Below are 12040 nucleotides of genomic sequence, written 5' to 3'. Positions count from 1 at the left end.
TTAATGCGTCCAAAAAAAGCAACAACAACACTGCAAGTTAAATAAAAAATAAACAAATTAAAATAACAGATCAAATTAGAATTGCAACTCTTGATAACTCCATAAGGAAATAATTGTATACCATAAGGTAATAGTAAAATAGACTAGAGACAGGTTTCCCTCAATCAGGAGGCGCGCTCTCTCTCTCTTTCTCGTAGTCCGAATCACACATAGGACTATTGATCAATTATAAACTTCTTCCTAATTATCAGTGTTTACATATTACATTTAAATGTCACCCAATGTCTCTAGCCTTTCTAGTGAAGGTGATCAGGCCTCACCAGAAAGTCAGAACAGAGGTCAGAGGTCATTCAACTCCATTAAGTGAGTGTTTCTTTATTTTTTCTTTCCTTGTACTCATTATTTAAAGACATTTCAAACATTCCAAACATTTTGTATACCAGGTTTACATTGGGTTTTTCAGTACATTTATTTTCAAGAGAATTTACATGTGTGCAACCAAAACTTACTTCAGAAAAGTCCCCTGACAGCTCTCATTCACTCAGTACTTAATAGTAATAATCATCTTATTATCCAAATTTCAATCTCTTAAAATCCGTATTTTAATCAGCTTAATATCCAAATTTCAATCAACTTAACATCCTTTCCACACTCACACAACTCTCACATCCACATTCACTTAGTACTATTCCCAAACACACTAAGTAATCTCCCTTATTACTCTCTGTGTATCTTCAACGATTCTCTTGTCGTTACTTGCTATGCACCAATTGTATCTTCAACGGTTCTCTTGCCGCTACTTGCTATACATATAAAATAACACCACGTGCTCAATAACACCTCATGCTATTAGTAGTGGCTGCAGACCACGTAGACACTCTTATAAATGCCTACAGACAACTGTCAGCTTGGCTTTCCCATTGTACCGTTACTTGCCCTCACTCGAGTCTTCTCTATAAGACTAGCTCTAGCCTTCTTCTTAAGACTAGTGGTACCTTTTTATGTTTATGTTTATTGTTTTTTTATTGCCGTTTCCCTCAATTGTTCCCGGATGATGTGTCTCCTCCTGGGCAGCTCACAGTAATGGTCTGGTCTGGGCAGGTCCTCGTCGTCTTTTGGTCAGACGGGAATTTCCCTCACACTTCAAGATGTACTATATATTTTTCCTCCACAGTGTCAAAAACATGGTTTTCATGTGTTTGATACCATTCCATTCACTCCATTCCATCCATTATACTCCATTCCAGCTATTATTATGAGCCGTCCTCCCCTCAGCAGCCTCCACTGTTACACAGTACCTTTAAAGAGCAACTGCCCCTTAAAACCAACTTCTCATTTAGAAAACAGCCAATGTGGCATTGATATGAGTCAGAAACATTTATTCTACTGTCAAAATTGACTACAAAGTCAAAACTGAGTTTTGTGAGACTTGTGGTCATGACTACCTCACAATGTAAATTAAGGTTGGGTTTGTTTCAATCCTGCCCACATGTCCACAGCTGGCAGCACAAAAGTAGTCATTAATTTTGAGTGCAGCTGCATGCGACCCGATCATAATGTCTGTGGTAAATTTCGGTTGACTTTGGATATCACTATGAGGCTAGTTAGGGACCATCGGTATAACATTTTGGCAATAACAAGGAAAACCAAAGTGCCAATGGTTGGGCCTAAAGTAATTTATAAGAGATCATGCAAAATATTTCTCAGGACTGTTTTGTTGAAGATGTAAACAATGTATGTTGGTCTGATGTGTATGAGGAAGCAGAACTGGAAGTATTTGTAAAATTATTCATGCTAATTGTTGACAAGCATGCACCTGTTAAGAAATTAACTGTGAGAGCTCTTACCCTCTGGATTGATGATTAATTTTGTATGGTTCAAATAAATTATGCAAAAGAGGTGGCAAACAAGTCAGGCTGCTCAGCTGATTGGTTGACATATTGTAAATTGAGACATTTTGGGAATAAACTTAACAAAAACAAAGGAAACTATATTGCCAAACCAAGATAAATGACATAAAACACAATGGTAAAATACTTTGGAGTACCTTAAATGATTTAATGGGCATCTCCATCGTTCATTGAAGTTGATGGGTCATTTATAACAATCATGTCAATGACTATTTCACTAGTAAAGTGGAAAAACTCAGAAGTGAAATGACAACATTGAACAGTAAACCATCATATTTTTGTATAGAAGATCTAATAATGAAAGAGAAGGATTGCTGTTTTGAATTTGGCCAAGTTAGTGTGGGAGAGGTGGAAGAACTATTGTTATCCATCAATAATTATAAGCCACCAGGTATAGACAACTTTGATGGGAAACTATTGAGAATGGTAGCAGACTGAATTGCCACCCCTATTTGCTATATAATATAATATGCCATTTAGCAGACGCTTTTATCCAAAGCGACTTACAGTCATGCGTGCATAATTTTTTTTTTTTGTGTATGGGTGGTCCCGGGGATCGAACCCACTACCTTGGCGTTACAAGCACCGTGCTCTACCAGCTGAGCTACAGAGGACCACTATATCTTTAACCAAAGCCTAAAGGAGTGTGTGTGTCCACAGGCGTGGAAGGAAACTAAATTAATTCCACTGCCTAAAAATAGTAAAGCACCCTTTGCTGGCTCTAACAGCTGCCCAATCAGTTTGCTGCCTGCTCTTAGTAAACTGATTGAGAGAATTGTGTTTGACCAAATACAATGCTATTTTTCAGAGAACAAGATAACTACCGACTTTCAGCATGCATGTAGAGAAGGGCACTCAACGTGTACTGCACTGACTCAGATGACAGATGACTAGTTAAAATAAATTGATAATACTATGATAGTTGTAGCTCTATTGTTAGATTTCAGTGCAGCCTTTGATGTTATTGATCATATATTGTTATTGAAGAAACTCACTTGCTATGGCTTTACATCACCTGCCATCACATGGTTGGAGAGTTATTTATCCAATAGAAACCAGAGAGTGTTCTTCAATGTAAGCTTCTCTAACATCAGATATGTACAGTGCGATGTCCCTCAGGGCAGTTGCCTTGGGCCGTTACTCTTCCCTATTTTTACAAATGATTTGGCTCTGTTTTTTAAATATTTTTTTTATTTTAAATCATTGGGGGTAGATCAGCTTAATATTGCAGATAGATTGTAACTTCCATCAATGTAATTGTCTGCATCACTTCCAATCCCCCATGTTTTATATATATATACAGTGGGGAAAAAAAGTATTTAGTCAGCCACCAATTGTGCAAGTTCTCCCACTTAAAAAGATGAGAGAGGCCTGTAATTCTCATCATAGGTACACGTCAATTATGACAGACAAAATGAGAAAAAAAAATCCAGAAAATCACATTGTAGGATTTTTTATGAATTTATTGGCATATGATGGTGGAAAATAAGTATTTGGTCAATAACAAAAGTTTCTCAATACTTTGTTATATACCCTTTGTTGGCAATGACACAGGTCAAACGTTTTCTGTAAGTCTTCACAAGGTTTTCACACACTGTTGCTGGTATTTTGTCCCATTCCTCCATGCAGATCTCCTCTAGAGCAGTGATGTTTTGGGGCTGTCGCTGGGCAACACAGACTTTCAACTCCCTCCAAAGATTTTCTATGGGGTTGAGATCTGGAGACTGGCTAGGCCACTCCAGGACCTTGAAATGCTTCTTACGAAGCCACTCCTTCGTTGCCCGGGCGGTGTGTTTGGGATCATTGTCATGCTGAAAGACCCAGCCACGTTTCATCTTCAATGCCCTTGCTGATGGAAGGAGGGTTTCACTCAAAATCTCACGATACATGGCCCCATTCATTATTTCCTTTACACGGATCAGTCGTCCTGGTCCCTTTGCAGAAAAACAGCCCCAAAGCATGATGTTTCCAACCCCATGCTTCACAGTAGGTATGGTGTTCTTTGGATGCAACTCAGCATTCTTTGTCCTCCAAACATGACGAGTTGAGTTTTTACCAAAAAGTTATATTTTGGTTTCATCTGACCATATGACATTCTCCCAATCCTTTTCTGGATCATCCAAATGCACTTCAGACGGGCCTGGACATGTACTGGCTTAAGCAGGGGGACACGTCTCGCACTGCAGGATTTGAGTCCCTGGCGGCGTAGTGTGTTACTGATGGTTGGCTTTGTTACTTTGGTCCCAGCTCTCTGCAGGTCATTCACTAGGTCCCCCTGTGTGGTTCTGGGATTTTTGCTCACCGTTCTTGTGATCATTTTGACCCCACGGGGTGAGATCTTGCGTGGAGCCCCAGATCGAGGGAGATTATCAGTGGTCTTGTATGTCTTCCATTTCCTAATAATTGCTCCCACAGTTGATTTCTTCAAACCAAGCTGCTTACCTATTGCAGATTCAGTCTTCCCAGCCTGGTGCAGGTCTACAATTTTGTTTTTGGTGTCCTTTGACAGCTCTTTGGTCTTGGCCATTGTGAAGTTTGGAGTGTGACTGTTTGAGGTTGTGGACAGGTGTATTGTATACTGATAACAAGTTCAAACAGGTGCCATTAATACAGGTAACGAGTGGAGGACAGAGGAGCCTCTGAAAGAAGAAGTTACAGGTCTGTGAGAGCCAGAAATCTTGCTTGTTTGTAGGTGACCAAATACTTATTTTCCACCATAATTTGCAAATAAATTCATTAAAAATCCTACAATGGGATTTTCTGGATTTTTTTTCCTCAATTTGTCTGTCATAGTTGACGTGTACCTATGATGAAAATTACAGGCCTCTCTCATCTTTTTAAGTGGGAGAACTTGCACAATTGGTGGCTGACTAAATACTTTTTTTCCCCACTGTATATACATGTCACGCCCTGGCTCTGGGGACTCTTGTATGTTGAGCCAGGGTGTGAGTTTTCATTGTTTTGTGTTCTAGTTTGGTATTTCTATGTTGGCCAGGGTGGTTCCCAATCAGAGACAGCTGTAGCTCGTTGTCTCTGATTGGGAGCCATACTTAGGTAGCCGTTTGGCATTGTTTTGGTGTGGTATCTTGTTCCGTTTGGTTTGTGTACCGTAGGACTTCACGTTTCGTATCGTTTGTTGTTTTGTTCGTTGTGTTGTACATTCAATAAATATTATGTACGCATATCACGCTGCGCCTTGGCCCGCTTCTTCCTTCAGCGATCGTGACAGAAGATACCACCTCGACTGGGTCAAGCAGCGTGAGGAGGAGAGAGGCTGGACTTGGGAGCAGAGGAGCGAGAGTCTGGCGAGAGCCATGGAGGCCTGGCCCACGGGGAGGAGAGACGGCCAGAACATTTTTAGGGGGGGGCTCACGCCGTGGACGACGGGGCAGCAGGAGGCCGGGATAGAGTGGTTCAGCGGGTTGGCAAAGGAGGCCGCCAGGTTACGGGAGTCACTGGTCACCAGGGGGAAGGAGAATGTAGAGGCACGGCGAGAGGTACTGGGGTGTGTTGCCAGTCCGGTCCGGCCCGTTCCTGATCCCCGCGTAGGGCCAGTGGTGTGTGTCCCCAGTACGGTCCGGCTTGTTCCTGTCCCTCGCACTGAGCCTGTGGTGCGCGTCGCCAGCCCGGTCCGGCATGTTCCTGCCCCTCGCACTAAGCCTGTGGTGCGCGTCGCCAGCCCGGTCCGGCCTGTTCCTGCCCCTCGCACCAAGCCAGTCGTGCGCGTCGCCAGCCCGGTCCGGCCCGTTCCTGCTTCCCGCACCAAGCCAGTGGTGCGCGTCGTCAGCCTGTTTTGGTCCGTTCCTGCTCCCCGCACCAAGCCAGTGGTGCGCTTCGTCAGCCCTGTTTGGCCCGTCCCTGCTCCCCGCACCAAGCCTGTGGTGCGCGTCGTCAGCCCGGTCCGGCCTGTTCCTGCTCCCCGCACCAAGCCAGTGGTGCGCTTCGTCAGCCCGGTTCGGCCCGTCCCTGCTCCCCGCACCGGTGCGCGTCGTCAGCCCGGTCCGGCCTGTTCCTGCTCCCCGCACCAAGCCAGTGGTGCGCTTCGTCAGCCCGGTTCGGCCCGTCCCTGCTCCCCGCACCAAGCCAATGGTGCGCGTCGTCAGCCCGGTCCGGCCCGTCCCTGCTCCCCGCACCCAGCCTGTGGTGCGTGTCGTCAGTCCGGCACAGACGGTGCCTGTTCCACCGGTGCCTGGTCCGGCACTGGTCAGCTGCTCCACTCCGGAGCTAGAGCAATCCACTCCACCAGTGTTCAGTCCAGCTCCGGCCAGCAGGGCCAGACCGCACCAGGGGCGCTTTGGGGGGTTAGAGAGGGAGTGGGGGTCATGCCCGGAGCCGGATCCGCCGCCGAGGCGGAGTGCCCACCCGGCCCCTCCCCTGTTGTGTTTGGTTGGCGCGGTCGGAGTCCGCGCCTTTGGGGGGGGGGGGGTACTGTCACGCCCTGGCTCTGGGGACTCTTGTATGTTGAGCCAGGGTGTGAGTTTTCATTGTTTTGTGTTCTAGTTTGGTATTTCTATGTTGGCCAGGGTGGTTCCCAATCAGAGACGGCTGTAGCTCGTTGTCTCTGATTGGGAGCCATACTTAGGTAGCCGTTTGGCATTGTTTTGGTGTGGTATCTTGTTCCGTTTGGTTTGTGTACCGTAGGACTTCACGTTTCATATCGTTTGTTGTTTTGTTCGTTGTGTTGTACATTCAATAAATATTATGTACGCATATCACGCTGCGCCTTGGCCCGCTTCTTCTCAAGACGATCGTGACAATACATACATATATACACACATATATACACACATACAACATATACATACATACATACATATCCTTTAAAAAAATATATATATTCCCCTTTATTACTTTCCAACCCCGCCACCCTTTCCCCACTTGGAGTAAACTAGTGAACAACAACGCCTAGGCCTCTACTTCCAGACCATACCCACTATCTACATTTTATGGACACAGTCAATTTTACAGTAATTACATTTTGTTTGTTCTTTCTCCTGAACTTCTTCTACTCTCAACCTCTCTGATCATTTTCATGATGTCCATCCGGTTTGTTTCTGGTCTTACACAAAGCTAGAATGACTATGTATGCGTATGATTCCACACTCCTCATGTCAGCACCAAAGCCAGTGAGCTCACTGAAATTCTAAATAAGGAGTTACAGTCAGTATCAGAATGGGTGATTAATAATAAACTGGTGTTAAATACATCTAAAACTAAAAGCATTGTATTTGGTTAAAAACATTATCTAAGACCTCAACTGGAGTTGTGTATAAAGGGTGTGACCATTGAGCAAGTTGAGGAAGCTAATCTCCTAGGTGTAACATTGGATGGTCAATTATCATGCGCAAGTCATATTGACAAAGTTGTTGTGAAGATGAGGTGGGGTATGTCTGTTATAAAAATATATCAACTGTACTCTGCTCTGGTGTTGTCCCATCTTGTTTACTGTTCATTAATATGGTCAATTGCAGCAAAGAAAGACCTAGCAAAGCTGCAGCTGGCTAAAAACAGAGCAGCACGCCTTGCCCTTAACTGCACATAAAGAACTAACATCAACAACATGCATGCCAGTCTTTCCGGGTTGAGGGTTGATGAGAGTTGAACTGCTTCTCATCTAGTTTTTATGAGTATTGCTTTAATGAAAATGTCAGATTGTCTGCATAATCAAATAACATTAAGCTCAGAAACCCATACACACCCCACAAGACATGCCACCAGGGGTCTTTTCACAGTCCCTAAGTCCAAAACTAAATTAACGGAAACGCACAGTATTATACAGACCCATGATTGCATGGATCTCCCTTCCATCTCCAATTACTCAAGCACACATCAAAATTACCTTTAAAAAATATTAAACAACATCTCATGGAATGGCGGGGACTGTGAGGGGACACACACAAAAACACATGCACACACAGACACACTAATACACACATTATTTTAGTTATATTGTTTGTATTCTTTTTTTATTGTTTGTATATCGTTGTATTTTACGTTTGTGTGACTGTCCTTGTCTATCAGTGTACCAGTGTTTTGTTACTTGTCATGTTTTTTGTGGACCCCAGGAAGAATAGCTGCTGCTCCTGCAAAAGCTAATGGGGATCCAAATAAACATAATTAGTTTTTATCACTTTACACATTTATTTTGTGATCCACCCCTGTAAACGTCATTTGCCAGATGACGCGCGAATAGAGAAGGACCGTCTCATTTCAAACAAGCGCATTTCCGTCAACGTTCCTTCTCGTCCCCTCTCCTCAATTACCTTTTACCTTTTTCTAAAGGAGGCAAGACAGGACACAGGAGTTGAGCAAAAGCCATGATCATATGGTTGTGGTTCCTGAGAACACTTATCCAAGCGCCAACGTGACTGCAATAATGCTGCCTTCCTAACCAATTGGGAAGGTGGCAATTTCCATTTGTGAATAGTAAATACGAGTTGGATGCATTCACATGCGTTGAACTCATAGAGAAACACTGATTGGCTAATGGCAAACCAGCGGCATCAACCATAAACTAAAAGTACAGCTATCATGCTCGCAAACAATTTATAGTGTTCAAAAAACCTATTAGATTGCCTTTTATAAATAATGTTTTGTTGTTACATTTAGTGCCTTCAAAAAGTATTAATACCCCTTGACTTATTCCACATTTTGTTGTTTTAAAGCCTGAATTCAAAATGGATTAAAAAAATAATAATCTCACCCATCTACACACAATACCCCATAATGACAAAGTGAAAACATATTTTTAGACTCCCTTTAAGAGTGTGCTCCTAATCTCAGCTCGTTACCTGTATAAAAGACACCTAGGAGCCAGAAATCTTTCTGATTGAGAGGGGGTCAAATACTTATTTCCCTCATTAAAATGCAAATCAATGTAGAACATTTTTGCGTCTTTCTGGATTTTTGTTGTTGTTATTCTGTCTCTCACTGTTCAAATAAACCTACCATTAAAATGATAGACTGATCATATCTTTGTCAGTGGGCAAACATACAAAATCAGCAGGGGATCAAATACTTTTTTCCCTCACTGTATATACACACACACTACCGGTGAAAAGTTTTAGAACACCTAATCATTCAAGGGTTTTTCTTTATTTTCACTATTTTCTACATTGTAGAATAATTGTGAAGACATCAAAACTATGAAATAACACACATGGAGTCACGTAGTAACCAGAAAAGTGTTAAACAAATCAAAATATATTTTATTTTTGAGATTCTTCAAATAGCCACCCTTTGCCTTGACAGCTTTACACACTCTTGGCATTCTCTCAACCAGCTTCATGAGGTAGTCACCTGGAATGCATTTCAATTAACAGGTGTGCCTTCTTAAAGTTAATTTGTGGAATGTCTTTCCTTCTTAATGCGTTTGAGCCAATCAGTTGTGTTGTGACAAGGTAGGGGGGTTATACAGAAGATAGCCCTATTTGGTAAAAGAACAAGTCCATATTATGGCAAGAACAGCTCAAATAAGCAAAGAGAAACGACAGTCCATCATTACTTTAAGACATGAAGGTCAGACAATACGGAAAATGTCAAGAACTTTGAAAGTTTCTTCAAGTGCAGTCGCAAAAACCATCAAGCGCTATGATGAAACTGGCTCTCATGAGGACCGCCACAGGAATGAAAGACCCAGAGTTACCTCTGCTGCAGAGGATAAGTTCATTAGTTACCAGCCTCAGAAATTGCTGCCCAAATACAGTTGAAGTCGGAAGTTTACATACACTTAGGTTGGAGTCATTAAAAGTCGTTTTTCAACCACTTCACAAATTTCTTGTTAACAAACTATAGTTTTGGCAAGTCGGTTACGACATCTACTTTGTGCATGACACAAGTAATTTTTCCAACAATTGTTTACAAACAAATTATTTCACTTATAATTCACTGTATCACAATTCCAGTGGGTCAGAAGTTTACATATACTAAGTCGACTGTGCCTTTAAACAGCTTGGAAAATTCCAGAAAATGATGTCATGGCTTTAGAAGCTTCTGATAGGCTAATTGACATTATTTGAGTCAATTGTAGGTGTACCTGTGGATGTTTTTCAAGGCCTACCTTCAAACTCAGTGCCTCTTTGCTTGACATCATGGGAAAATCAAAAGAAATCAGCCAAGACCTCAGAAAAAGAATTGTAGACCTCCACAAGTCTGGTTCATCCTTGGGAGCAATTTTCAAACGCCTGAAGGTACCACGTTCATCTGTACAAACAATAGTACGCAAGTATAAACACCATGACACCACGCAGCCGTCATACCGCTCAGGAAGGAGACGCGTTCTGTCTCCTAGAGGTTAACGTACCTTGGTTCGAAAAGTGCAAATCAATCCCAGAACAACAGCAAAGGACCTTGTGAAGATGCTGGAAGAAACAGGTACAAAAGTATCTATATCCACAGTAAAACGAGTCCTATATCGACATAACCTGAAAGGCCGCTCAGCAGGGAAGAAGCCACTGCTCCAAAACCGCCATAAAAAAGCCAGACTACGGTTTGCAACTGCACATGGGGACAAAGATCGTACTTTTTGGAGAAATGTCCTCTGGTCTGATGAAACAAAAATAGAACTGTTTGGCCATAATGACCATCGTTATGTTTGGAGGAAAAAGGGGGTGCATGCAAGCCGAAGAACACCATCACAAAGGTGAAGCACGGGGTGGCAGCATCATGCTGTGGGGGTGCTTTGTTGCAGGAGGTACTAGTGCACTTCACAAAATAGATGGCATCATGAGGAAGGAAAATTATGTGGATATATTGAAGCAATATCTCAAGACATCAGTCAGGAAATTAAAGCTTGGTCGCAAATGGGTCTTCCAAATGGACAATGACCCCAAGCATACTTCCAAATTTGTGGCAAAATGGCTTAAGGACAACAAAGTCAAGGTATTGGAGTGGCCATCACAAAGCCCTGACCTCAATCCTATAGAAAATGTGTGGGCAGAACTGAAAAAGCGTGTTGCGAGCAAGGAGGCCTTCAAACCTGACTCAGTTAAAACAGCTCTGTCAGGAGGAATGGGCCAATATTCACCCAACTTATTGTGGGAAGCTTGTGGAAGGCTACCTGAAATGTTTGACCCAAGTTAAACAATTTAAAGGCAATGCCACCAAAGACTAATTGAGTGTATGTAAACTTCTGACCCACTGGGAATGTGATGAAAGAAATACAAGCTGAAATAAATAATTCTCTCTCCTATTATTCTGACATTTCACATTCTTAAAATAAAGTGGTGATCCTAACTGACCTAAGACAGGGAATTTTTACTAGGATTACATTTGTGAAAAACTGAGTTTAAATGTATTTGGCTGAGGTGTATGTAGACTTCCGACTTCAACTGTAACTACGCTATATTGTTTGTCCTCATGTGTCTGCATGTTTTTCAGTATAAAGTATTCTGCAGCCTCTAAGTGAGGACACCAGGTGAGACCACACACACAGATTCCTGTTGAACATTGTCTCTTTAACTACCTTGTTTTCTCAGTAACAGTCTCTCTCCTTCACTTCATCCCTTTACCCCCTTCTCCCTAAATCCTCTAGGTTATATCAGCTGTGTCGGTGAACCCCTCCCACATCTGAACTGGCTGACACATAGAGGGAAAAGCATGATCAGAGGTGAGAGGTCACTTGGTCGGGTCAACAGGAAGTATTATTAAAGAGATGCTTTACATTGAAATTCAGATAGAGATGTAGTAGTCCCAGAGTTAATGATAGACGGTCAGTTTTGCATTTCACCTCCTGATGATTATGAAAACTGACAGTGTTAGAATAAAAAAAAACAAGGCTTAATCATGCGCTCTCTCTCCATCCGTCTCTTGTCTGCAGGTATGTTTTGATGTGAGAGAGGGTGCCAACCCCAAGTCCCGTCATCACGATCTCACCCACACTTAAGATAACCTTCGGGCCAACTGGGACCCAAGGCTGTTAGGAGACACCGCTAGAGACACTATTATGTAATTGTGATGAACTGAGAGAATATTAGGGTAGCACTGTGATTCATTAATCATATGCTGTCTTCCCTGCTCCTCTGTTCTTACCTCTTTCCCTTTCTGTCTTTTACACGCTCTCACACCTCTCTCTCCACCTCCTCTTTCTGCCTGTTTTTATAATGCACACCAGATGTGCATTGAAGTACAGA

At 42.7% G+C, this 12040-nt stretch overlaps 1 long non-coding RNA gene across 1 annotated transcript in view; it reads left to right on the top strand.

The window, feature by feature from the left end:
* LOC121574123 overlaps positions 1-12040 on the top strand; it is a 19052-nt gene extending 7012 nt beyond the window's left edge. Inside the window, exons 2-3 of the long non-coding RNA XR_006002148.2 lie at positions 11443-11517; positions 11728-12040. This is a non-coding gene — a long non-coding RNA (uncharacterized LOC121574123). The remainder of the gene's footprint in view (positions 1-11442; positions 11518-11727) is intronic.

This window comes from Coregonus clupeaformis, chromosome 9 (genome assembly GCF_020615455.1).
Source record: "Coregonus clupeaformis isolate EN_2021a chromosome 9, ASM2061545v1, whole genome shotgun sequence".
In the NCBI taxonomy this organism is placed as follows: domain Eukaryota; kingdom Metazoa; phylum Chordata; class Actinopteri; order Salmoniformes; family Salmonidae; genus Coregonus; species Coregonus clupeaformis.
Note: the sequence above shows the minus strand (reverse complement) of the source record. Positions and strands in the feature narration are given on the sequence as shown.